General features: G+C 41.0%; 1 long non-coding RNA gene across 1 annotated transcript in view; it reads right to left on the bottom strand.

Annotated features, from left to right (window-relative positions):
• Nucleotides 1-1,217: 1,217 nt before the first annotated feature.
• The window catches only part of LOC111444286, a 29,535-nt gene continuing 3,853 nt past the window's right edge, over nucleotides 1,218-26,899 (bottom strand). The window contains exons 2-3 of the long non-coding RNA XR_002710674.1: nucleotides 24,820-24,826; nucleotides 1,218-1,371 (exon numbers count right to left, since the gene is read on the bottom strand). This is a non-coding gene — a long non-coding RNA (uncharacterized LOC111444286). The remainder of the gene's footprint in view (nucleotides 1,372-24,819; nucleotides 24,827-26,899) is intronic.

Below are 26,899 nucleotides of genomic sequence, written 5' to 3'. Positions count from 1 at the left end.
TGACTTATTGATGGCCCGGTTTATTCATTCCTATTCCTTTTTGGCCAATAGAGCCTTGAGTCGAAAGTGGTTGGTTCAGGCAGAACCGGGATTTTGGGTTCATCTGACATAGTAGCTACAATGGGAGATTCAGAATTCGGGGGTCTAACTTCTTCTACATGAACCAGTCGGCGAGATGGGCGGACCCAGGACGGTTCAAGGGGAACTTTCTTGCGGGATGGAATGATGTGAAAAAAGAGAATCACCTATCTCATAGTCTTGCTTAGTGCTCAGGTGCATCCTACTGGGTGTTCAAATGTAGTTTAGTTCTGTTCTATGGCCACGTGTAATGATAGAATTTAAGCTAACGTAGGACAAGTAAAGGTTCCCACTGCAATGGGGCTAAAAAAGAGACCTCCCAGCCCTTCATCTCTAGGACGTAGGACTGGTCAAACGGTACTATGCACTCCCACTTTGGTATACCCTCTTAAGAGGAGTACTTGGCAGCTGGTGGTGGGTTTATGGGATGGTATGACTCGGCTCTCTGGCCCGTAGCAACCAATACTTCCCCCTGGGTTTTCCTATTTCTGGACTATATGCAAAATGCAAATGCATGCTTAGGTGTAGTGAGGTGGTGTGTGCTTATTTTAAATAGGTGCCCCCTAAGTTTCTACATATTCTATTTTGAACAAAGGAAACAAGAAGGGTTGGTTCATTTTCAAGTTAAGTGAGAAGCCAAAAACCATAGCATAGATTTGAGGCTGATATTCCCTAGTGGAGTCGCCAGCAGTAGCGCCCGCATTTTGTTTGGCACCGCTTGCCACATCATCACGAGGCCATAAAGTCCTATCAAAAGAGGAGAAAAAGGGGTTTAGAGTCGACACCTAGGCATAGGGCCTTAGGACTCAAGAATTTGACTCCGAGTCTAGGAACCATTGGTCCGAGTAAGGCCTTCCTTTATATATTCCAGTATAATAGCAGGGCGTTAGCGCAGGCAAGAAAACGGAAGAAGCAAGTCATTCATTTGACTGAAAAAAGTCATTCATCATTGAGTATTACAGAAGTGACGATTTTTCTCTTTAAGTAAGAGATTGGCCATCGCCCAAAGGCGGCTAATTGAGCTGGTCATCGTTGAGCCTTTCCTCACTTTAAAAGCCACTTTCTTTTCTGATTAGTAAGTGGATGAATATTCGTTGTATATCTATATTGGACTTGAGATTTAGCATTGTTTTTTTTCAGTATATATACTCTAATGTTCAGTGAGATATCCTACTGACGGAATCGCTTGAATTAGTTGAAGGAAAGGAGGTGGCTGGTCTCACTAGAGAGGAGAGTTTTGACAGCGAGGGAGACAGGGGTGCGTTGGTATCGTATATGTATATATATAAAAGGCTGCATTTAGGAGTGATCCTTCCCTTTTCTTCAAGTGGCGATCTCACTTGAGAAAGAGAGTCTGTGCTTAGTAGCGCGTAAACAGAACACGTAGCTCCATAGCGAAACTAGTCACTGACTACAGGTTTCTTTCCTACCGCCGGACCGAAGGTAGCCTAGAATGTGATGTCAAAAGGACCAACGACGATGAAGGAGAAGAAAGAAGGAGTAGGAGCTAGCCTGACTTTATAAGAGTAGGGGAGAAGAAGCTCCACGAGAAGAGGCGCGAAGCTAAGAGACTGGAAAGGAGAGGAGCGAAGCGGGGAGACCAAAAGGGAGAGGAGCGAAGCGGCTCGACTGGAAAGGAGAGGAGCGAAGCGGGGAGACCCTTATAATAAGCGAATGCGCGAAGCTAAGAAGACTGTAAAGGAGAGGGGCGGAATCGAATGATTATGATCTCGACAATGAGACAGAGCCAAGAGGGGAGAGCACTTAGACAATTCACTTTGAGTACAGGAAAGTCTGCTGGTAGGAATTCCTCAGGGCGTATTACGGTTTTTCACCGAGGGGGTGTGATAAGATAAGGAATCAATACAAGGGGAATAAGATTCGGATTACCTTGTTGATCGAATATCTCAAGGAAAAACACTTGTTTGAGATTCGAATCACTCCACAAGCAAGATCGATCATGTCTAGCTTGAATGATTCTTGCTGATCAAATATCTCAAACAATTGTTTGAGATTCGAATCACTCCACAAGCAAGGTTGATCATGTCGAGCTTGAATGATTCTACATACAACCTAAACTACATAGAATTGCAAAGAAACTTAGCCATTGGCTAAAAAAGAACACAAATGCTTCTTTTACTATATTTTTCAAGTCTGCTTACAAATATAACATACATGGCTTTATATAGCCTCAAAATGAAACTATTAAAGGCATTCCAAAAGTTGTAACATTCATACTTAATAACCATAATTACCCATTATGTAAATGTAACCTAAAGTAAATAAAATGTCTTAAAATACAATAACTCTAAATTACTCTAAATTGTAACCCACCTAAAATTTACAACAATCAAAATTTATTCTTCTTCAATGTAGCATGAATTGAAACATCTTTTGATAATTTTGACAACCTTTTCTTCACATCTTCATTGAAGTATATTGTATGATTTATGTCTTTTGGTTCATATCATTCTCCACTTCCTCAAGAGGATTCGTCCTCGAATCTATTTGTGTAACTTTGCTGCAAAAAATAAGTTATGGAAATACGAAGGACCTCACAACACTCTCTCACGAGTATACGCTCAAGGAATTTTAGGACACACTAATTACACTCAGTTACACAAATGAAGCTCTCATTCTCACCTATCAAACTTTTAAATAGAGCAAAGATTGAATTTTGAACTCTGGGTTGATTAAAAACTAAAAAGATGAAAATAAATTAAAATCAAATTGAGAAGAAACGCAAAGGAAACATATATCCGATCTTGAGCCTGAAGCTCTGATACCAACATGATATGGAAATGATAAGATAAGGAATCAATACAAGGGGAATAAGATTCGGATTACCTTGTTGATCGAATATCTCAAGGCAAGAAGAACGCTTGATTGAAATTCAAATCACTCCACAAATAAGATCGATCACGTCTAGCTTGGATGATTCTTGTTGATCAAATATCTCAAGGGAAGAACACTTTCTTGAGATTCGAATCACTCCACAAGCAAGATTGATCATGTCGAGCTTGAATGATTCTACATGCAACCTAAACTACATAGAATTGCAAAGAAACTTAGCCATTGGCTAAAGAAAAGCACAAATGCTTCTTTTACTATATTTTCCAAGTCTACTTACAAATCCAACATACATGGCTTTATATAGCCTAAAAAATGCATTCCAAAAGTTGTAACATTCATACTTAATGACCATAATTAGCCATTATGTAAATGTAACCTAAAGTAAATAAAATGTCTTAAAATACAATAACTCTAAATTACTCTAAATTGTAACCCACCCAAAATTTATAACCATCAAACTTCATTCCTCTTCAATGTGAATTGCAACCTCTTTTGATAATTTTGACAACATTTTCTTCACATCTTCATTGAAGTATATTGTATGAATGATGTCTCTTGGTTCATATCATTCTCCACTTCTTCAAGAGGATTCGTCCTCGAATCTATTTGTGAAACTTTGCTGCAAAACATAAGATATGAAAATACAAAGGCCCTCACAACAATCTCTCATGTGTATACACTCAAGGATTTTTTTTAGGCCACTCTGTTTGCACTCATTTACACAAATGAAGCTCTCAATCTCACGTCTCAAAATTTTGAATAGAGCAAAGATTGAATTTTGAACTCTGGGTCGATTAAAATCTAAAAAGATGAAACTAAATAAAAATCAAATTGAAAGAAAATGCAAAGGAAACATATATCGGATCTTGAGCCTGAAGCTCTGATACAAAATGATATGATAAAGGAATCAACTACAAGGGGAATAAGATTCGGATTACCTTGTTGTTCGAATATCTCAAGGCAAGAACACTTGATTGAGATTCGAATCACTCCACAAGCAAGATCGATCATGTCTAACTTGAATGATTCTTGCTGATCAAATATCTCAAACACTTGTTTGAGATTCGAATCACTCCACAAGCAAGGTTGATCATGTCAAGCTTGAATGATTCTACATGCAACCTAAACTACATAGAATTGCAAAGAAACTTAGCCATTGGCTAAAAAAGAACACAAATGCTTCTTTTACTATATTTTCCAAGTCTGCTTACAAATATAACATACATGGCTTTATATAGCCTCAAAATGAAACTATTAAAGGCATTCCGTAACATTCATACTTAATGACCATAATTAGCCATTATGTAAATGTAACCTAAAGTAAATAAAATGTCTTAAAATACAATAACTCTAAATTACTCTAAATTGTAACCCACCCAAAATTTACAACAATCAAAATTTATTCTTCTTCAATGTAGCATGAATTGAAACATCTTTTGATAGTTTTGACAACCTTTTCTACACATCTTCATTGAAGTATATTGTATGATTGATGTCTTTTGGTTCATATCAGGGTGGATCGAAGCGATTGCAGCGAAGAATTGATCTGAAACGAAGCACTTCGTCTATGGGCATTGTAGAAAGAATAGAATATGACCCTAATCGTTCTTCTCGGATCACTCCAGTACGATGGATCGAGGGGTTCCGCCAGAGGAAATGCAAGACGATAGAGGAGTTCGCTCCGCCGCGTAAGATCCTCGAACCTACCACGACCACCATCCGCAGCCTATTTTCGTTATCTTCCACGCCTGGGTAGGTGGATCAAAGAAAGGTAGCTTGCTTCTCTCCTGGACAGATGGTGGCTTATGTAGTGGTCGGCCTTCCTACCAGGATTCCTCCTTGCTCGAAGAGCCCCTTTACTAGTAAGGGCGCAGGAAGCAAAAAAACTTGTGCTAAGGACGTTTTCTTCTCTGCCTTCTCCTCTCAAAAAACCAAGGGAGAGACTGCATCCCTTTCCTTCGGTAGCTCTTTAGGTTTCCCAAGGATAGCGGTAGCTGGGGGAAAGCCAGCTTTCTTCGCTCCGCGAATGAGAGAGAAAGTCAAAGGAAAAAACACGTTCTCTCTTTGCGAGGTCCGAAAGTGGAGAACACATAGCATTCTCTGGGCACACAGGATGAAACGTAAAGCAGCGCTTGATTGGTAGAGTTTTAGGCGGCAAGAGACTGACGGGCTTGTTGGAGGTGCTGAGCATAACGAATCGAAACCAGAGACGGATCCAGACTAGGTTGCCTGCCAAGCCGATAGGCGAAGGGCCGAAGGATGGAGTGTGCAAAGTCAATCGTGCACCTGTCGTGTGACCCGTTGGTCCTAAGCAATGTCTTGCACGAAGCAACCCACCTAGAAAAGCTCCCATTTATCTTATGGCTAAAATGGAACTTCGATCGGATGTGGGTATCCAACCCCACCGCTGAGATGTCGAGCAGATTCCTGGGCGTTGACGAATGGCCGGCCACCTTTGATGTTAGAAGAAAGAGCAAAAGGCCCGGGGCATAGCTGGATGAACCAATGTGAATGAGTGTAAGCTTCGTGACCCAAACACGATTGGTGCTGACCACACTAGGGGCGGGCTACCGTGGTAGCAAAAGAGAGAGGCCAGGCGGTGACAATTGAGAGGTTGTCACTGAGCATTCCTAGTCACACGGGAAGAGAGGTCAAATGGCAAGAAGGCCATACGCCCGTTTGGCTCCTCGCGGAGTATAGCTCACATCCAAACATCTATCTGATTGGGGAACGGGGCAACGCCCATGAAGCTCTGGTGGAAAGGGAAGGCCTGCCAGGCCGTATGCCCATGGGTGCAGGATTCTTCGAAAAAGCGCGGGCTGACTCGGAGACTTGGGACCTTGGCTTAGCAACGAATGAAGGGGAGCTCAAAGAGCTTTCTCCCCCAGTGGCTTATGTAGTGGTCGGACGGCAGAAAGCTCGCAAAGCCTCGCTTCCCTCCCTTCTTCAATGAAGTGGAAAGTTTGAACACTTAGTATAGTAGTCGGCATTCTATAAGCGACTTGTCGAGTCTACGAAGCTTTGCTTCTTGTAGTCGGCCCCTATTGCCTCCCCCTGAATTTGCTTGCCTCCTTACAGCTCAGACAGAATGACGCCTTGACTTTAGTATTGAGTATTAAGTAGCTAAGTTGACAAAGGGGAACAGCCAGCCCACTCTTCTTTATAGTCGTAAAGAGCCTCTCTGAAAAGTCAGGAAGGAGGCGAAGGGACGAAAGCCAGACAAAAGAAAGGACTATGATATTGGCAGTATGATATAGTCAGAAAGTACGAAAGTACGTTAAGGTTACGAAGTCACTTAGCCGTCTACAAAGAAAGGGAAAGGCAAAGGCGTCGGTACGGAGTCACGTCAACTGTGGATATAGACTAGGTAGGCTAGTTGGAATGGAACGGAGTTTGAAACTATGGACCGAGACTACATTAAGGAACAAGGAAGCTTGACTGAGCAAAGAAGTCAAGGAACGAAACTCTTTCTCTAATAATAGCCACAACTATTTATTTCTTATAGTTGGCAAGGCTTTCTATTTAGAGAGAGGCAATGGAATTGTGAGACCTTACGGGCGAAGAGGTGAAACCACGAGACCAAAGGGAGAGGGGTGAAACCACGAGACCAAAGCGAGAGGGGGCTTTTAGTTCTTAGGAAGAGCCGTACGAGGCAGCTCACGTACAGTTCGGGAGCCGAGCCCCAGCACAGGGACTTAGGTCAACACTTATTTAATAATTAGTCATCAATTGGAAGCGGGCAAGATGGTAATGAATTATGATTGGTCCAAACCTTAGACCAGAGACTTATTACGACCCGCCCAGAATGGCCATACATCCTAAGACCTTATTCACACAGCGAAGAAATGCCGAATGTCAGGGGGCAGTCAGCTGGCTGCTTCTTGGCCACGCCCCCCCGCAACTAGATAGGAGATACTTGATCTAAATTCTCAAATAGGAAATTGCATACCATTCGCCGATATATGTATAGGAACATGGGTACATGATATAGAATGTTATCCAGGTCAAAGCGCAAAGCTGGCCCGCAGGAACTTTTGCTAAAAGAATGAAGGAACCTGCACCCCCTACACTCTCTCTTAGGCTTGTGCGGCTACCTTCGGGTGTTGAAAAACTCATTGATGGAGCCGAGCTACTACTACTAAAGGAGGTAGACCTTCGGTGTCACCTTGAGGGAAGCCCACCAGGGATTTCGGGCGGGGGCGGAATCGAAGCGAAGAAATTCTGAGTTCATGCCACGACGATCTATATGGAAGGGCAGTTTTGTTGATGCATTCCTGTTGAGAATGAAGAAGAAGAGAGATCCTCTTTTGAACAGGAAAATTTGGTCACGTAGATCTTCGATTTTGCCAGAATTCATTGATAGCTCCGTACGAATTTACAATGGAAAAACTTTTGTTCGTTGTAAGATCACTGAAGGAAGGGTTGGTCATAAATTTGGAGAGTTTGCTTCAACACAAAAACGAAGACTTTCGAGAACAAATATTGGACCGGGAAAAGAAAGGGGAGAAAGGCAAGGCGCATATGGCACGAAAAGGAAATCCGATTTCGGTAAGACTTGATCTGAATCGTAGTTCAGATTCAAGTTGGTTCAGTGAGGGCGACCGCAAAAGTCATCGAATAGGTCGTCTTTTCCTTTTGTCCTATATTGAAAATCAAAAAAGCGTGGGAGGACATTGCACAGATGTCCAGGACGGACACGACTTCTTCTAACGCTAGAAGACCACTGGAAGACACCCGGGACCAGAGCATGTCGTGAAAGAAGCACACTGGCCGTGCTTCGACCGTGTCTCTGGGGCACAGTTGAATGTAGATATCATGAACGCGAGGTGCAACCACTACCCTATGTGCTGATCGCTAGCGCATCCGGGGCCCCGGGGCCCAGCAGAGCTGGAGAGGCCTAGCCGGATCTGAGAAGTGCTAATTCGGTTCGTCTCAACTTCATTCAAAAAAAAACACCCTGGAATCCATAAGAAAACAAGTGCTATCAGATCAGTGAAAAAACCCAAACGTAGTGAATAAACCCAAACGCAAAGAAGAAAGAGAACTTTCTCGCTCGGTGCCTAAAGCGCACTACGCTCCCCTTCAACAAATGAGAGTTTTCGGTGGAACTGGTGAACCACGCGAGCAGGTTAGATGCATGCGTGGGACAGATGGCTCGTAGTACCCGCTACAACAAATGAGAGTTTGCGTGGGACAGTGGAAGGGAAGAGCCTAAATCAATCGAACGAACCCCCCCTTTTTTCTTTGATAAAAAACACAGTACAAAGAGATTAGACTTCGGATGAGACTAAGCAGCCACCGATCGTTACGACGCGCCCCTGACCCATCTTGATTAAGACCAAACAAACAAAACCTATCAAAAATAGAGTAGAGCCTAGTTTAAGCTCTCAAACAAATAAATGAGAGAATGGAAAATGATGAGAATATCCACTAGTAGGGATATATATAGATGGAGAGTCTCTCTCAGTAAAGAGAGTTGTAGATTCGTAGGAAAGGAGAGTAGCGAAGCAACTTTACCGGAAGGGAGAGGTGAATGAGCGAATGAATCAGTTTCCCCTTTTTCAATAACAAAAAAGGAAAGAAAGAAGGGCCAACTATTAGAATATTAGTAAAAGCGCCTTAGCCTATCTCTCGATATAGGAAGGTGCCTTTTCTTGCTCGTTACCGCTCCCTTACCCTTATTTCTCAAAGGTTTTGCATTTAGTTGTCTACGCCTTTTGAAAACCTGACTCTGACTACTAATAATAATGAAGGGGCTTCTTTCTTCAAATATCCTATCAAGTTGGGGCTAAAAAGCTTTGAGTTTAGGGGTGGTTTGGAACCCTATAAAAGGGGCTTTTCCTTTCAAATGAGACCTCTTTCTTCTGCGAGGGCGTTGCACGAAACCAACCCGCTCCCACGCCCGATCAAGTACTTGTTGCTTTGCTGGTAGGCCCACTTAGGTTAGGGTTGTCCCTCAGTTCTTACCAACCTCCGGTATGTAATTGACATGTTGCTAGCTTCAATCAACTCGGTGGAATAAGAATCATTGATTCCCTTGTCTATTTCTTATTCATTCATAGCGTTTGGCCGGTGCATGCTGCTTTCTCAACCCGAAACAACTCTGAACATTAGGGAAGATAAGGGAAGACCACCTGAGCGAACGGACCGAAGGGACTTGACTTATTCGAACCGAAGGATAGCGGCTTCAAAATCAGCCTATCACGAGTAGCCTCGCTGCTTGATCGGCGGGGAGGAGCATCTCAAAGTATGGGGCAAAGGATCAAACGCTTTGACTTTGTCTCCTGGGATCCCCCACAGTTTTGGTTTGAGAGCCGTGTGACGGGTGACTATCCAGCACGGTTCGGAGAGCACTTTGAGTCTGCGTTGGTGAATAGAAGCCCCCCCTATCAAGAAAGAAGTGGCTCTTCCCACGGCGGAGTCGCCATTGACTCTATTTATTATTATGGTAAATCACTGTATCAAGATGTCAATCTGAGATCTTATTTCGGTTCGATACGTCCACCTACGAGATTGACCTTTGCCTTTCGTCTTGGTAGGTGTATTATTTTACATTTTCCCAAAATCACATTCATTCATTTCTTTCTTCCCCGTCGACCACGAGGACTGAAACAACGCTCAAAATCCAAACCCGGAAAGGATCAGGGCCGATGGTGGGCATTTGGGAAAGTCGGGCCAATTGGGTGTCTTCATTCAAGTGAGGATACAAAAGAAGAACGAAACAAAGTGAGAGGCCGGGAGGCAGAGAAAAGAATGGAGTCGATGATCAGGCTCGACGACTGAGAAAAGCAAAACGAAATTAGGATTTGGCCGAAAAAGAAGCAAGACTATGGATACCATGACCGATCACCATCGAGAAAGAAGAATCTTTCTAAATCACTTCGCGTCAGTGGGGCCTTCAAGCATCCGAAATATGTCGGAGTTGTAAATGACATAGTGTTCCTGATCGAAAATGACGACTCCTTCAGAAAAACTCAGTTATTCAAGTTCTTTTTCCCAAATCAGTCCCGCTCCGACGGCCCGACGAGTCATCTACTTAAAAGAACCCTCCCCGCAGTGCGCCCCTCCTTGAATTATTCAGTCATGCAATACTTATTGAATACAAAGAACAAAATGCATTTCGACCCCGTCAGAGTTCTCAATCATTTCGTGGCACCGGGCGTGGCTGAACCATCTACGATGGAGGGAGCAAATACACAGGGAAGAAGCTTAGATAAGAGAATATGTTCTCGCATCGCTTTTTTTGTAGAAAGCTCGACCAGGGAGAAAAAGTGTTTGGCCGAACCCAAAAAGAGGTTGACCCACTTCATTCGCCAAGCAAATGATCTTCGTTTCGCGGGAACAACAAAAACAACCATCTCGCTCTTTCCTTTCTTCGGTGCTACCTTTTTCTTTCCAAGGGATGGGGTTGGGATGTATAAAAACCTTTTTTTTTTAGGATACCCGGGAACAACTCTTAGGTCAATTAAGGATCAAATGTTGGAACCTCATGGGTAAGGAGGATAAGGTAATAGAATTGATAGAGAAATTCATAGACCTAGGTGGGATAGGAGAATTTCTAAAGGGAATAGAGATGATGATAGAGATCATACTGAGAAACAGAAGAATTCCGTATGGGTACAACTCTTATTTGAACGAAGTGCAAAAAATGCTATCTTTGTTGTCTAATAGAACAAAGTGAGGTGGACAAGGCAAATGCCGACCTGACTGAATAAGCCCAAAATATGTATTTAGATTATGATTTGACACGCCGTACCTGAGACTTAGAAAGCCGAGGTTCAGTCTCTTTAATTATGGAAGCTGGAGCATTAAGAACTCTGAAGCCGGAGCAAGTTCTTCCATTATCTATTATCAGTGATACTCCATCCAGTACTTAGCTTGAGAAGTCTGCCGCATAGTAATAAGTAGTTACAAGCCAGGCAGGTAAATGGGCTTGCTCTTTGATTTGAAAGGATAATCCGATCCTGTCGCAGTTATAGGAGAAGGAGTAGCATCGAATCTTTCCGATTCTTCACTGCACTCGTCTATAGAGGAAATAGAATCCTTATGGTTTTCGGAGATTCACTTTGCCTTCACTGACTATGACTCAATGGAAACCCCTGTTTTCGAAGTTAATGGGGGAAATTACACATTCTTACCTAAAGCCTAAAGAGGAATGCAAATTGCCTAAAAGCACAACGGAAATCCAGTCTCTCTATTGAGCTCAAACCTCCGATGAACCCTTAACTGAGGAAAGCAAGCGTAAGAAAGAAGAAAGGAACCCTTAGCCTAAAGTCCGGGAAAAAGTTAGCATGATTGTAGCAATCCCCGAAGCAAGGAAATTAGTTTGAGTGCCTTCCTTTATTCCCCAGAGAACTAGTCCTCGAACTATAGACAAGAAAGAGCATCCATCACGAACTCGAAAGAGCTAGCCTGAGCATCCTACTATTGAGATTTATAGGCTTTAAAGCCAGTCAAAAAGCAAGCAGCAAGCAACCTAGTTTGATTGACTTACGAAGGCAGAGAAAAACAACTCATGGAATGAGTCATTCAAGCTGTCTAAGCTGTAGGATCAAGCTTTCTTTCAAACACCCTCTCTCTGTTCACGTCCGTTGGTCTATAATTGATATCGAGAGATTCTTTTAGTGGGTCCCATAGACCTTTAGTCTTTATGGACTTCCTAAAGTTATAGAATCCCGCCCCGTAAGATATATATAGAATGAAGTATGGGACTACCTATTTGCAATCCCTGCTGGAGACATAGAAGCAAAATCAAATCAGTCATTATCTTTCTATTTCAGTACTTTTAGTTACTTTCCCGGAGAAAGAGAAAACGTCAGTCTGACTGACGAAATGCCTTAACTATTTCTCATTCAGTTTGGATGAGTGTTCTAAGAGCTAATTCATTTCAGTCTTTAACTCGCCGGACAGCAAATCAGATCTATCTGACTGTAGACAGAAAAGAACCTTTGATAACAAGTCTTTCTATTGACTTACAGGGGAAAGAAATTGCGTTGAAAGCAAAGATCAGGCAAATTCCCTCAACTAGGAAGGGGGGAAGACCTGCAAGCTAAGACCAAGAGAAGTTGTACCTCTCCTTATTCGACCTAAGAAGCCTGAAGCCTGACTTCGGAAGTTGCTGTTCTCACTTACTCCTCTATTTGACTCCATAAGCCGTAGATGAAAGGATTGAATTCTTATTCCTTTTCCTTCTATTCTATTCTATTCTATTATCTTACTACAGGATCCAAGTGTAGCTCCAAAGCGAAGTAGGAAATCCGTCATAGGCGAGTTAGAAGTAGCAGTCTTGGACGCATCTGCTCCGAAGGAGGAGTTTACTACTTGAGGACTTAGTAAGCTTTTCTTTTTACACCGACCTTTCCTTTGCGTACGAAAAGTATAGACTTCCGTCCTATGGATATTTTGAGCCATAACTCAAAAAAAGAGTTTGGGACCGAACTTTTAACCAGAGTCATTAGATCAGGCTTCGATTCTTATTTATCTTGTTGTGCTTGAGGAAATTGAGAATCAAGCTAGTAGGAGTAAGCGCTAAGATCCAGACTAATTTCTTTATCAGTTACAGAAAGACCAGAGATAGGAAGTCTGAAAGTCTGAAAGAAAGCACTTCCTTACGGGAATACAAATGCATTGGAAGAAAGTAGACCTGGAAGGCATTAATCTGACTGATCTTTTGTTACATGCCAGTACTTGAGAATAAGGAGCTTCCTTGTTCGTTTTCGTTTTATTTGGCTGAGCATTAAGCACTACGAAGCCAGAAGCTGCAGAGAACTCATTCGATATAGTAATTACCAAAGCCGCTGCCTAAGATGAAGTATGAAGTACTGAGTGAGAAAGAATGACTATTGATCTTAATCCCCGATGGTGAGATTCAAGTATAGTCAAAACGCGTCAATCTCATTTTCTTTGATTGGTCTTTCATCCTTGGTAAATAAAGCCAACCAGCGATTTAGAAAGTAGTCTATCTTTCAATCGACCCGTAAAAGACTGAGAAAGGCCTATAGGACTCTATAGTTGGCAATTCTTTTCTTCCAATTACCTTGTAGTAGAAAGCATTGGCAGAATGGCAAGGTAACTAAGGAAGTTGGAATGTCTTCATGATATGAACCAAGAGACATCAATCATACAATATACTTCAATGAAGATCTGAAGAAAATGTTGTCAAAATTATCAAAAGAGGTTGCAATTCATGCCACATTGAAGAGGAATGAAGTTTGATGGTTATAAATTTTGGGTGGGTTACAATTTAGAGTTATTGTATTTTAAGATTTTTAATTTACTTTAGGTTACAATTACATATGGTTAATTATGGCCATTAAGTATGAATGTTACAACTCTTGGAATGTCTTTAGTAGTTTCATTTTGAGGCTATATAAAGCCATGTATGTTGTATTTGTAAACAGACTTGGAAAATATATTAAAAGAAGCATTTGTGCTTTTCTTTAGCCAATGGCTAAGTTTCTTTGCAATTCTATGTAGTTTAGATTGCATGTAGAATCATTCAAGCTCGACATGATCAATCTTGCTTGTGGAGTAATTCAAATCTCAAGCAAGCGTTCTTGCCTTCAGATATTTGATCAACAAGAATCATTCAAGCTAGACATGATCGATCTTGCTTGTGGAGTGATTCGAATCTCAAAAAATGTTCTTGTCTTAAGATATTCGATCAACAAGGTAATCCGAATCTTATTCCCCTTGTATTGATTTCCTTATCTTATATCACTTCAATTCATCTTTCCCTGTCTACTTACTCAAAAGTTGTGAGTGTAGGCTTTACCCAGAGATAATGAATGTCTTTATTGATAGCCTTGGGAAGTATATTCAGTCCTGTCTTTCCTTCTTGGAAAGTCAGAGGAATGGTTAGGAAGTCTTAAAGACTAAACGAATTTACCATACTTTCCTAAAAATGAGTATGAAGATCAGCCCAAAGATTGATTGAATTACTAAACTCGGGTAATTAATTAATTACTTCCTATTATACCTTTTCATCTCTTTCCCAGGAACTCTTATAATAGTAAGATGAGATTCAAACTAAGTAGCTTGAGAAGTTAGTGTAGTAGTTTGAAAGAAAAGCTTTGTTGAATACAGGCCCTGTGCAGGATACAGAAAAGCTGACATTCATTGAAGTATAGAAGATCCTACATTCCCAAACTAGGGGATGAAATTACTAAATCTGCTGAATCTGATCTTGTAGGCCTGGAATATTACCTAGAAGGTCACTCAGGAATCAAGCAACTACTAAGGCTAAGCCCTGGGAACGAGAACAGATCTGGCAACAAGCAGTCTATTCTAATCCCTGGGAATTGCCCATTGAATCTGAACCTTTCTCTCTGAACGGAATTGGGAAGTTTCCGTTTTGGAGGATGCTTGCAAGTTCTATGTTAGAGGTTAGAGCAAAAGCTAGTCCTGAGACAGAAGATTCAGTCATTCACATGTCTTAATAAAGCCAGAGCAGAGAAGGCAGACTTTTGTCTTTCCTAGTAAAGGGACTCTCTAGTTGCTGATGTTCAGTCTCGTCTTTCCCCTGCTGCTTCTGATAAGGCCTTAAAGGCGGTTAGTCAAATTTCATAGTTCTAGTAAATCAGTCATTAGATTCAAATTTAGTGTGTAGGCTGTACTTGACTATTTCTTTCTCATTATTTCTTTATAAGGATTCTCACTATGAATACGAAAGAGGTTGCCCACAAGTATCCGATTTCTTTCTCCGTAATACATTTGTTGTTAAGGAGTCAGAAGAAAAGAAAGATCAGGCAATGTCAGTCTCTTCCCGGAATTCATTCCTTTCAGTATTGATTGAACTCGTCCCGGATACTCTTTTCTTTATTTCAATCAATGGTTCAGTCCTTGAGTTCCTTCGTTTCGTCTAGGCTGAAGTTGAAGTTAGAGCTAAGTTATAAGGAAATTCAGCTACTAAGGAAATTACCTCAGGCTGATCTTCCCCATCCGTAAAGAAATAGAATGAAGAGCTATAAGTGCCTTCTTAGTCCGTTACTTTAGCAGTGAACTGATCTTACGGGTCTTCTCCCTTTCCATATTTAGTGATAAAAGGAAAAGCCTTGGCCTGCCCAAGATCAATCAATCTCGCTATTTCTTCCTCCTTTCCTGTCCCAATACGTAAGAAGCAATTTTAGCCTAACTCTTAGTCTAAACTAAAGTCATGGATTCTTATCGAGCCTATGATCTGACTATTCCTCAAAGGTTACTGAAAAAAACGTAAGGAAAAACAAGACAAGAAAAGGCCCCTCGGACAAGGATCGATCTCATATGCCCTCTTATCTTAATCCATTCAAATACCCCGGGGAATGAATAACCTCAAAAAGCCTGTTAATCGCTTCACATTCAAAGGCCAGGAACCTCTTTTCACCAGAATTAGGATGGCTTTTCATCGAAGAAGCTACTGATGACTGAATGCCTGATAATCTAGTCTTGATATGATGATTGAGTAGAGCCTACGACCTTATATTCCGGAAGGAAGGGATTCTCTTGTTACAAGCCCCGATCCTTGTCATGTGGCCAACTTTGATACTGTCCTACATTACTTAGCCGCCTACTTCAAAAGCAGGTAAAGGCCTTAAAGCAAGTCGTATTGACTGACAGACATGGCCTACTCTTTAATAACTAAAAAGACTACTTCCAATGTCCCGTTACGATTAACAGGACTAACGCAGACTCGAAAGAGCAATAGTGACAATTAGACTGCTGTAGAAAGTCGTAATGGCAGTCGCAAGCAATTATCTTTATCTAGCCTCAAGCAAGCAATTATCTTTATCTAGCCTAAATAAACAGACTAACTTCCTCATAATCTACATTTCATTCTTCTCACTTCTTTCGCTCAGTCTTCCGGTTCAGAGGTAATGAGAAAGAGAGTTTGATTCAACTAGCTCCCCGCAACTGATGAGTAGACTTTTCCATCTCTTGCTTTCAACTACCTTGACTAGATAATTGATTCTGGAGGGACTAGGAATCGAATAGGAGGAAATAGCCTGTAACTTCCTACTAGACAGGCTGATTAGGTTCAATCTTCTTTAGTCACCCGGAAATGAAGGCCAAAAGGCCCCAAGTCCTGGATTTCTCGCTTCTTTACTTATCTCAGAATCAAAATTATGGTAATTACACTGCTACTTCGTCTTTGAGGGCTACTTCTCCGGGATATGATAAAGGACTGAAACTAGAAGAGAAGGGCAGAACGGATCCAATTCTATTCTACTGCTTGAAAAGCCTATTTATCTGTTAGTGGCCTACTCTGATAATATGATCTTTCCGCTGAGGAATCAAAACAAAGAAAAGAATCTCACTTTAGACTGAGTTAGCCTAAGAGGAATCGAATCAAAGGGTTTTGACTGAATTTACGACTTTAGATGCATTAAGGGCTTGCAAAGACTAAATTATTATAATTAGACTTGCCTTATGGACTTCGTAGTGCTTTCCCGCTCAGTCTTCACTCTCCCCTGAACTTCATTAAATGGAAACCTCAACTCATTTTTTTCTTCTTCCTTATGTCCCTCTCAATCAAAGAGCCGGGGACCTTGAAATAGCAAATTCACTGAGCACGGCAAGACTACTTTCTAAATCGCAGGATTAACGTCTAAGTCTATCTCGAAGCTCCTACTTATCTTATGACTGACTTCTTGCCTCTACAGGATCTGTAGAAGTAGGCTAAAGTAGAGACTTGACATCTTGAGTACCACTCAATCTTCATATGTCATATGTCAGTCCTTACTTGCTATCTCACAGAAAGGTAGGTCTTTTACGAAGACTATATGACTTGCAACCAAAAGAGAAAGATGACTTGCTACTTGCTTAACCGATTTCTTGCTCTCAGGTCACCTCTCAACAATTTGATTTGAAGCAGGCTACTTTCCTATCTGTCGTCATCCTAGGCCCTACCAGAATAGAGTAAGTCAGGGCTTTTTGCAAGGAATTAGTGAAAGGTCTTTAGTGACCCAAGGTTCTTTTATGTTGGGACTTAGGCTTTTCTCCCTTCCACGCTTTAGACCAATGGTAATTGAATGATTACTTAGTCATCAACAGCTGCTACCTCACTAAGCTATCGGGCAGAGCCTATGGATCACTTAGCTGCTAAAAATGGATAAGATCAAAGAGTATCTTACCAGGGAAGAGAGCTGGACTCAATCTCAGTCTGAATTTGAGGAAAGTCAATTACATTTGTTTGAAAGACTTTACTAGCTTTCCACTTTCATACTTGACTACCTTAGCTGAATTAGGACGGGAAGTGTGACATACTTCAAATCGATAATTAATCCCTGATAAGGCCAATCTTCCATATGATGACAGAAAAATGAATGGGTCACGAAGCGAAGGCTCTTTCCTTGAAACCTAGCTTTCCCAACTCTAACTACCAGACCTTTTGGTCAAGAGGCATTCTCTAACTGATCTATCAAATGCTCTTTAACAACTAAGAAATCAAGGGTAGGAACTAACTGACAACTGACTTACTATAGAGCTCTAACTTGAAGCTATCCTTGTGAAATGGAATCCCTAACTTCCCAAGGAGTAGAGAATATGAATATAGGATCCGATTGAGTTGCTAACTTGAACTTCCTCAATTCAACTGCCTCCCTTTTTAGTATTAGTAAAAGAACAAGGGCTAGGGGTTTACTCTTTGACTCAATGAGTGGGAAAAAACCGGCACATTCTTCCAAAATACACGACTCTGGCTTCTATGTCTTCTCTTGCAGCTTATGACTGATTAATGAATGCTATAGTCATTTTGACTTCGTAGTGCTTATCCCCTTTAGACTTCGAACTTCCTTTCCTACCGGGGCTTTAAACGAGCAAGAAAGAAAGAAGACTAGGCCCTTGCATTAGACTTCCTTGTTGTCTACCTTTGCTTTGGAGAGGAAGTATGGGCAAAAATGAGATTTTCGTCTTGTGGCTCTACGTCTCTCTGCCTTGCTTGCAGCTCATTCTCAATAGTTACGGCCTTGTCACTCAATCGAATGAGTTGTTATCTCTCCAAAAGCAATCAGTCTTCTTTTTTCCTCCAAAGGAGTTGATAGATTCTATGTTCTTTGTCTTTTTTTGCTTGAAACTCTCAAATCTGATGAAGCAAGAGAATGCAACAAAATAGAAAGATCAAGGATTCTCTATTAAAGGCTTTTTCTTTCTTGGAGAGAATGAAAGACTTGATAAGAGAGATTACTGAAGATATGGCTTATGGCATCCCAGGTTGATTTTCTTTCTTCTTAGTTACGGTTTTGGAAATAGGAGGAAGAGGTTGTCATTGTACGTGATTCAATGACATTAGGTATATAATAGGCTTGAAGAGCCTGATAATGGAGATGATTCGATTTAAGGCATTGCCTCCATCAGACTTTTCAGGAGGGTAAATTGCCTGATCTTTCTTTTCTTCTTACTTGCTGCCTTATCTGATGAAGCTAGGGAATGCGCAATAATAGAAAGACTTTTTCTCAGGCTTCTCTTCTCACTTGAAAGTCAATCTGAGGATATAGCTATTTAAGGAAATTCAAGTATAGACCTTATTCCATCTTACTTGACTTCGTAATACTCTTGTTTTCAGTTTCCGAGTTAGACTGATTTCCAGTTATCTTTGACTAGGAATTCCCTGTAACTTACCTTATCAAAGACTGCTGCTCAATCTAAGTACGGAATCGAAAGACTGATCTCTAGATATCTCACTCAATCCTTCTACTTGCTTTCAAAAGGCATTCTCATTCTATGGAAGTCTAACTCAATAGTTCGAGTTCTCTTTCTAGTCACTCTTCTGTCTCAAGTCGTGAAAGAGAAAGAATAAGTCATTCAACGGTCCTTGTGCTTTCCTAACTATATCGCCTCTCACTTTAACGGATCATGCAACATCAAAAGATACCTTTTCTTCAGTCAGAGTTCAGGGTTAAGAGGAGCGAGGAATAAGTGTGAATAGCCTACGGAGATGTTGATCAAGTTGATCAAGGAGAATCTGCCCTTGTTTTGGCTTTTAGTCATCAGTCTGTTCCCACTGGAGCTAGATAGGGAATAGAGAGGTTTCCATTTGGCATAAATCTTTGGCGAGCCCACAGCTCTCACGTAATTTCTACAGTGAAGTCAATAAAGAGACGAATGAACTCCAAAAAGAAAAGAGTCCTTGAGGTCAATCACAGGTCATTGGCAGTTCTTCCCCTTTCTTTTGGAAGTCAAGCCTAGCCTAGATAAGAGCAAGAGAGGGTAAAAGGATTAGGATCTTCTTACCTGAGATGGCCGCTTCTTCTAAAGTAACGAATTTGATGAAAGACTTTCTTACCGGTTAAGATACTACGGAAATAGCTCTTATCTTATGCCTTGCCTACACAGAGGAATGAGGAGCTTTTCTAACTCAATCATACTGACAGCTCTCACGTCTAATTCAATAGAAAGAAAGAAAGAAAGAAAGATCTTTGGCTTGTTAAATCGAAAAAGGATGCTATAGCTTACAGCTAACCGCTTATGAAATCCTGAACGAAGGGGAATTGACTGAAGAGAAGATATGGCTTACAGGTCGACTGACGATCACGGAGGAGAAGATTCTATAGTCTCCCGGACTAGGGTAGAAGAAGAGATTAGGAGGCTGGGAAAGGACAGAGGTTCATAGAATCATTGGGATAAAGTAGTTCAGACTATTGGCATTTTATCCCAGGGTATTGGAATTGAGAATGGAGAAAGAGGGAATTGTTAGTTCAAACTAAAGTCTGCCTTCTCTTTCTGAGGCTTGAGGAGTCTACTGATCTATTAGCTAATAATGTAGTTGATTCTAAGGCATTAGTCAGACTGACCGGCCACCGCTAGAATTCCATTTGATCTTAGCGGCTCATTCGTCAAAGGCCTTTTGGGAAGCGATTCACAGGGCGTGGGGCCTTGATAAGTAAATACTGATACGATAGATCTTCAGGCACACGACTAACTTACTATCAGTATCTCAATCCAATGGACAAGAAAATCCTGCTGACGTCTAAATCGAAATAGAAGTATTCATCTCAGGCTTTCCTACCTACTCATTTAGCTTCCAGAAATTGTAAGAGAACGGATTCCAACGGGAGTGGGATGATAATAGAAGGGCATAGGCTCTTCCTACAATGCTGATTTTAGGGCTTTTGGAATAGAAGCCTAGGCGCGAATGAAATCCAATACTTCTTTCACTCAATCCTCGACTTATTCCCGGAGAATTAGAGCTTGAAGAGTCGCGAAGATCTGTTGATAATGGATAATCTGACCTTACCTTCTTTCCTAACTAAATAGATAGAATGAGTTACATCAGCCTTTATCCTAACTAGATAGAAAGCCTGTAACTTCAACTGAACCTACTAATCGAACTGTCTTGTCTTTCTTACTGTGCCTTTGCTAGCTTGATAGATGCTTTAAGGTCGGTGTAAAGAGTGTTAATAGAATCAATTGGTCATGTCAACAAAGTCAACTACTTACATTTCTCCTGCAATTTCACTATTTCTTCCTTCCTCCCGAAGATAAAATGGGACTAAGAAGTGATTCCAAGGGTTTCGGATAGAAAGCCTGTAACTTCAACTGAACCTACTAATCGAACTGTCTTGTCTTTCTTACTGTGCCTTTGCTAGCTTGATAGATGCTTTAAGGTCGGTGTAAAGAGTGTTAATAGAATCAATTGGTCATGTCAACAAAGTCAACTACTTACATTTCTCCTGCAATTTCACTATTTCTTCCTTCCTCCCGAAGATAAAATGGGACTAAGAAGTGATTCCAAGGGTTTCGGATAGAAAGCCTGTAACTTCAACTGAACCTACTAATCGAACTGTCTTGTCTTTCTTACTGTGCCTTTGCTAGCTTGATAGATGCTTTAAGGTCGGTGTAAAGAGTGTTAATAGAATCAATTGGTCATGTCAACAAAGTCAACTACTTACATTTCTCCTGCAATTTCACTATTTCTTCCTTCCTCCCGAAGATAAAATGGGACTAAGAAGTGATTCCAAGGGTTTCGGATAGAAAGCCTGTAACTTCAACTGAACCTACTAATCGAACTGTCTTGTCTTTCTTACTGTGCCTTTGCTAGCTTGATAGATGCTTTAAGGTCGGTGTAAAGAGTGTTAATAGAATCAATTGGTCATGTCAACAAAGTCAACTACTTACATTTCTCCTGCAGTTTCACTATTTCTTCCTTCCTCCCGAAGATGAAATGGGACTAAGAAGTGATTCCAAGGGTTTCGGATGTGAGGAAGCTGCCAGAGCCTAAGGAGATGTTAGCAAAAGAGAATATGACTCTTACTACTTGCTTTCAACTCTACTCAAATCTTAAGCCGAAGTGTAAAACCGGAAAAATAGAACTATTTATCTGAAACTTATCTTCCAACCGAATTCCTTCTCTTTTTATATGCATTAAGGGCGCATAAAAAGATAGAAGATCAGGCTGTTTTCGGGCTTTTCGGGCCCAGTATTAGAATATCAAGACTTGCTAGCGGTCTTCTAGTATCTGAGAAAGAAAAAGAATCTGACTGGCTGTCCTTGCTTTTTGAAGTGATTACCGGGGGTGTTGGGATCTGATTATCTTTTCCAAGAACTTCCTTATCAGGAAAGACTGACGCATCTCTTGTTTGAGGCTAACCACTAAGACAATCTTTCGATGGAAGCGAACCGTTAGCTAGCTTAAGTCCGAGCTAATAGAAAGAAAGACGAATCTCCGAATCTGGGGCTAAATTAGGAATTTCATTTTGTCTTAGAAAGTGATCTGAAGCAGGAGTTGATTTCACGAACGCGGCAAGACTGATTGCTTTGTAGCTGGTCTCTCGGGCATCCAGCGCAGCCTGAGGAGAATCAAGCATACTAAACGAAATAGTCCGTTACTGCAGATACTGATTACTTAGCTTTCTCTATCTCACGAAATCAATCAAATCAATAATCAAGTTCTCTAGGAAAGGACGGGACTAGTTAGTCTTATTTGATACTAGTAGGTCTCCCGCTTATCTTTTTCCTGACGTGTCAGTCTAAATACAAAATAGTAGTAGCTCGAGTTATTATTGCCGATCCTAGCTTAACAGAAGCAGGAGGTGAAACCGGCAAAACCCATCTGATGAGATATTGACGCTGACTATAGCTGCTATCGGATTGATCTCTTCTGGGGATTGAGTCCGAAGGATATGATTACCTTAATAGGCTTAGCCTAAGTCTTTAGCATTTTCTTTACCTGGTAACTACAAGTAGATCGAGAAATGATTTACTAGCTTTTGCTAAAAGATAGAAAGAAGAATCTTTGCTAAATTACCTTCGATCTCTCTATCCATGTAATTGTTAGTCCTCAGTGAATTCCCGGATCTGGATAAAGGGTCAGATTAGATCCTATTCAAATCAGTCTTGAGACTCAGTACTGAACTCATTATATTCCTGATCTCGGGTAAGATATTCCTACACAAACAAAAAACCTAACGAAAGCTAATTTGTCTTGGCCTGAACCTCGTAAACAAGGAAAGACGAAAGAAAGCAAGAAAGATGAATGAGAGAGAGAGAGAGTTTACAGAAAGAGAAGCGAATGAACAGGAAGGAAATCAGGGAGACGAAAGCAAGATTAATGATCCTGAACAGTGTTTGAAGGGAGAGGAAAGCCGAAAGATGAATGGAATGAGAGTTTACAGTCTTTGAATAAATGAAGACGCTACTGAACCTAAACCGATATGACCTGACCTGAACCTGCCCCGTCACCTTCTTTCCCTCTGAGTGACCATTAAGAAATTGATTCTATCCCCATATAACTGTAAAAGTTCGTAATCGGTTTTTTCCTAACAGCTGAAGCTGAAAGAAAAGAAATTCTATCCAGCATAGGGGTAAAACATTAAAAGACCTTTTTCCCTAATAGCTGCATAGGAAAGAAAAGATTTTGTATCCACCATAGGGGTAAAACATTAAAAGACCTTTTTTCCCTAAGGAAAGCCGCTGAAAGTTAAGAAATTCTATCCCCCCCCCCTCCCGTATTTTGAGGGATAAAAGAGTCCATTTGACCCTATTTCCCTCGGTAACTCAACTGTAAACACTCAAAAAACTAGAAAAAAGCTATCCTCCCCCGTATTTTGAGGGATAAAAGTGTATCTTTACCCTATTTTGAGGGATCAAAACTAGGTATTTTGGGCCGAGGTAATTAAGAAGTAGAAGTCAATCCTATCGAAGAATCAATGATCGTTCACTGTCAGTCAATCCTCAAGATTCCTTCTTCATCTTGATCTTCTCCTCAAGATTCATTCAACAGTAAATACTCTCGAAGAATCAATTCGACTTAACTGTAAGTAAATCTGAAAGATTCCTTCTTTCACTCTTTCACTGGGTCTCGCTGTGTGACCCCTCTCCCTATTTTTGCTTTCATTTCTCGAGGGCTAGATAAGCTGGATGATCCTATCTGTCTTCCCCTCTCCCTGATTGAACTCGGTAAAGCATATTTTGTAGCTCTTTTCTCCTTCACCTTCTGGAACTGTAAGAAAAAAGGTCAAGCTCATTCATTCACTCGCATATGAAATCCTTCTTTCACTCTTTTCCTCTCCTGTAATCACTCCTTATTCATTCTCACCTATTCATTGTTGGTCTCAGAATTCCATTGCCTGATTCATTATTTTCTTTCCAACGGAATCCAACAGAAAGAGTCCGGGACTTCCTTGAGGAACCACATCTTTCCAACCTAGTTCATCCGATTCATTCGGCCCAGCTTCTTCTTCTTCTTCTTTGCATATTGGGTTTCGAACTCAGCCACTAACTTCTCTTCCATTTTCTCAAAAGGCAGGGTCTGACAGCGAGGACTAAATAAGACCCCAACCAACCAAAACCAAATTCGCGCAAGGCCCCCTCATTCAATTCATTGTTTTTTTCATCATAAGACCGATCCTAATTCAATTGTGGCTGCTCAACTCAAAAGGTCAGCCATTCATTCTTCTGCTTTGTGTGTCAAAAATAGGCGTAAGGAAACTACGTTCCTTTTCTTTGTTGCAATCAGCCTGTTCGGATTTTTCTTCCTTCTTTCGAACCCATAGAATTTTGTGTTCTTTCTTCTTTCTATTTATTCATCGTTCATTCTAATCAGTGCGATGGGCATTCTGGCTAGATCATTTTGTTCTAGGATTCTCTTCATCTCAATCTGTATTTGACTTTCTTTCTTTGTTGTTTACTGGAGCAAAAGGAAAGAGAAGAATTTCTCGGGAATCCTACTTCAGACAAGATCGAATTTTAGCTTTCTGAAGCAGACCGAGAATCAGATCCCCTTCGCCCATCAATCAATGGGGTTTACCTTTTTCGGGGGGCGGCGGTCAACCAGCCACATGCATTAAACTATGCATCTCACTAAGACTTTCTGACCATCTCGTACTCAGACGTTTTTCTTCCATTAAAGAGTCAACAGCGCGCCATAGATTGTGATTCTCCTTCGTCTGATCTTTAGGGTAAGAGTGATTCTTTGACAGATTTTGACCCCAACCTTTAAACAGGATCTGCTACTGCTGGTAGATAAAGGGCTTTCCCTTTTGCGGGCAGTGTGGGAGGCGACTTTCCAGTAGGGCGAGTGTCTAAAGCCCGGGTTATCTCTCTGAATCAGCTTATTCACTGGACTATTAAGCCATCGAGTCCTCTAGCGTTGATCGACCCCTTTCAAGAAGATTCATCCAAGACACTAACCGGTAATTCTAAGGAGGAACACATTCCATGAGGAAGATCAGAGGAAGGCATACATACATAGTTGGCTGGTTATTTGTCTTTACCATTCCTGCTGCTACTGAAGGTGCTCAGAATTCATGGATTCTCTGGTAGAGGGGAGTCGAGTTTGAATTCTTTGGTGGGCTGGCTTAAAAGAAAGAAGACACCAATTGCAATTGCAGTAGGAGTAGCTACTTGTTTCATGGCTTTCATTTGAGCTTCAGATAGAGAATATCTACATAAATGGGTATGACTGGTTAAGGTGACCGACCTGCTTTCTTTGTGCGGCAACCGCAAGTTAACGTACTCTGGATTTGTTATAGCACCACCATTTCACAATATACATTGCCCGGGAAAGCTAGTATTGGGATTGCTCTTTTATCCTACTGAAGCGAACATTATGAAAGTTGAGGCTTGACTTGATGAATAAGAAGAAGAAAGATCACAATAAAGAAGAAATAGGTGAAAGAAGGGAATGAGAAAGAAGAAGAAATAGAATAGGTGAAGGAGCAAAGAGACCTACAGAAAGAAAGAAAAGGTTTGAGCTTGAGTCTTTGTTTACAGTTCAGGTAGAGGCAAAGAGGGAAATCAGTCCAATGCAGGGGAAGGCTTTCTCTTTGATAAAGGCGTAGGAGTGAAAAAAGGGACAAGTGATTGATTGATTGAAGGATCAAGACTAGAATGAATCTTTCGTGGAGTCTTAGTTTGAAGTGAAAGAAGGTTCGGTCAGTAGGTCAGGCAAGGCAATGGGTTCAACCAAGAGGTTCATGAGTTTACCTTGTGAAAGAATCATCCTCCAGTTTCCCGAGTTTACTGTTCAATTCCATCCTCAGTTTACCTAGTGAAAGAAGAAATAGGAAAAGGAGAATGAGTTGATCCCCCAGTTTCCCTTCTAGACTGTGAAAGAATATCGGTTCAGGTTCCGGAGAAAGAATCAATCCATAGAGAGTGAAGGAGTTTACCGTGAAAGAAGGGACAGGTGCAGGAGTAAGTAGCGAGACTGTCAAGGCAAAGGCAAAGGAGATTAGCATCCAGCCGCTTCACCAAGTTCAATAAGGGAATATCAGTTCCGGAGAATGCTGCTTTAGAGTGTTTGAAGGAAAAGAAGGGTGTCGGTTCAGTCTTGACTTACAAATTACCGAGTTCAATAAGGTCAGGTCATAAAGGTTCTTGTTTCTTCTTCTTTTCTTACTGTGAAAGAAGGTCAGGTCATATTGGAAAAGAAAAGGTTCCGGAGAAAGAATATGCTTTACCTTGTTCAATCAGGGAGAGTCCATTCAATACGAAGCTGCTTTACCTCCGAGTAAGTGACAGAATCACATCCTCCCGTTTACCTCGTTCAATTAGAGTCCAATCCTGGGTTACTCTCAGAGCTTCTCTATATCTCACTGTAAACTCTTTCATTCTCTAATTCATTCAATTCACTCTCATTAATGTTGAGTCTTGCTTTCGTCTTTCCTTTATTAACATTACCTCAGTCAATCAAAGAGCTATTCTATTCATTCTATTTACCTCCTCGTAAACAAAGAAGGTGAATGAGCGGAGCAACTCGACCATAAAGAATAGGTTGATGAGCTTGAGCTTCTCTTTCTTGTTCTTAGTGCTTGCTTTACCGAGTTCATAAATAGGTGGGTGGGAGTTCTGTCTCATTAATCTTCTTCTCGAACATCCTTTGAATTTCTTAGTTTACAGTTCAAGAAAGAAAAGAGAGGGTAAAGTCTAGTGTTTGAAGGGAGAGGTTCATGAGCTTGACCTGATGATTGATCCTCCTGTTTACCTCGTTCAAGAATAAGGAGGAAAGAGAGTAAATTCATTAGTGGCTTTACCGAGTTCCATCAGTCAAAGGCAAAGCTGAATAAGTAGGGGGGAGAGGTTAATGAGTTTACAGTTCAAGAAAAGAGAAGAGACACTAAAATAGTTCAACCCGAGTAAAAGAGTGAAGTAGGATCAGTCTAATCAGTCTTCTCTTGCTTCATCAGTCTTTCCTTCCGGTTCAGGTTTGTTTGTTTGTTTGTTTTCTCTTTCGTCTTTCCTTACTCTTCAGTCTCATTAATGTTTATCTTTCTTCTTTCTTTCCTTCTTGTTCAGTCTAATTCATCTCTTTTCTTTTACCGACTGTAAAGGACAGATAGTCAAAGGATCCAATGACTTCGAAAGAATTGAACGAGGGGAACCATATGAGGTTCAAATCTCATGTACGGTTCTGTAGGTAGAGTGGGAGTAAGGATGACTTATCTGTCAACAAATCCACTATCTGTTTTACGTCAAGCAATACGTGGAGTAACTCCCGATATAGTAGTAAAGTAAAGGCAAGACGTGTAAGCGGATCATCAAGTTCCCATTTTAA

This window comes from Cucurbita moschata, unplaced genomic scaffold (genome assembly GCF_002738365.1).
Source record: "Cucurbita moschata cultivar Rifu unplaced genomic scaffold, Cmos_1.0 Cmo_Scf00006, whole genome shotgun sequence".
In the NCBI taxonomy this organism is placed as follows: Eukaryota; Viridiplantae; Streptophyta; class Magnoliopsida; order Cucurbitales; family Cucurbitaceae; genus Cucurbita; species Cucurbita moschata.
Note: the sequence above shows the minus strand (reverse complement) of the source record. Positions and strands in the feature narration are given on the sequence as shown.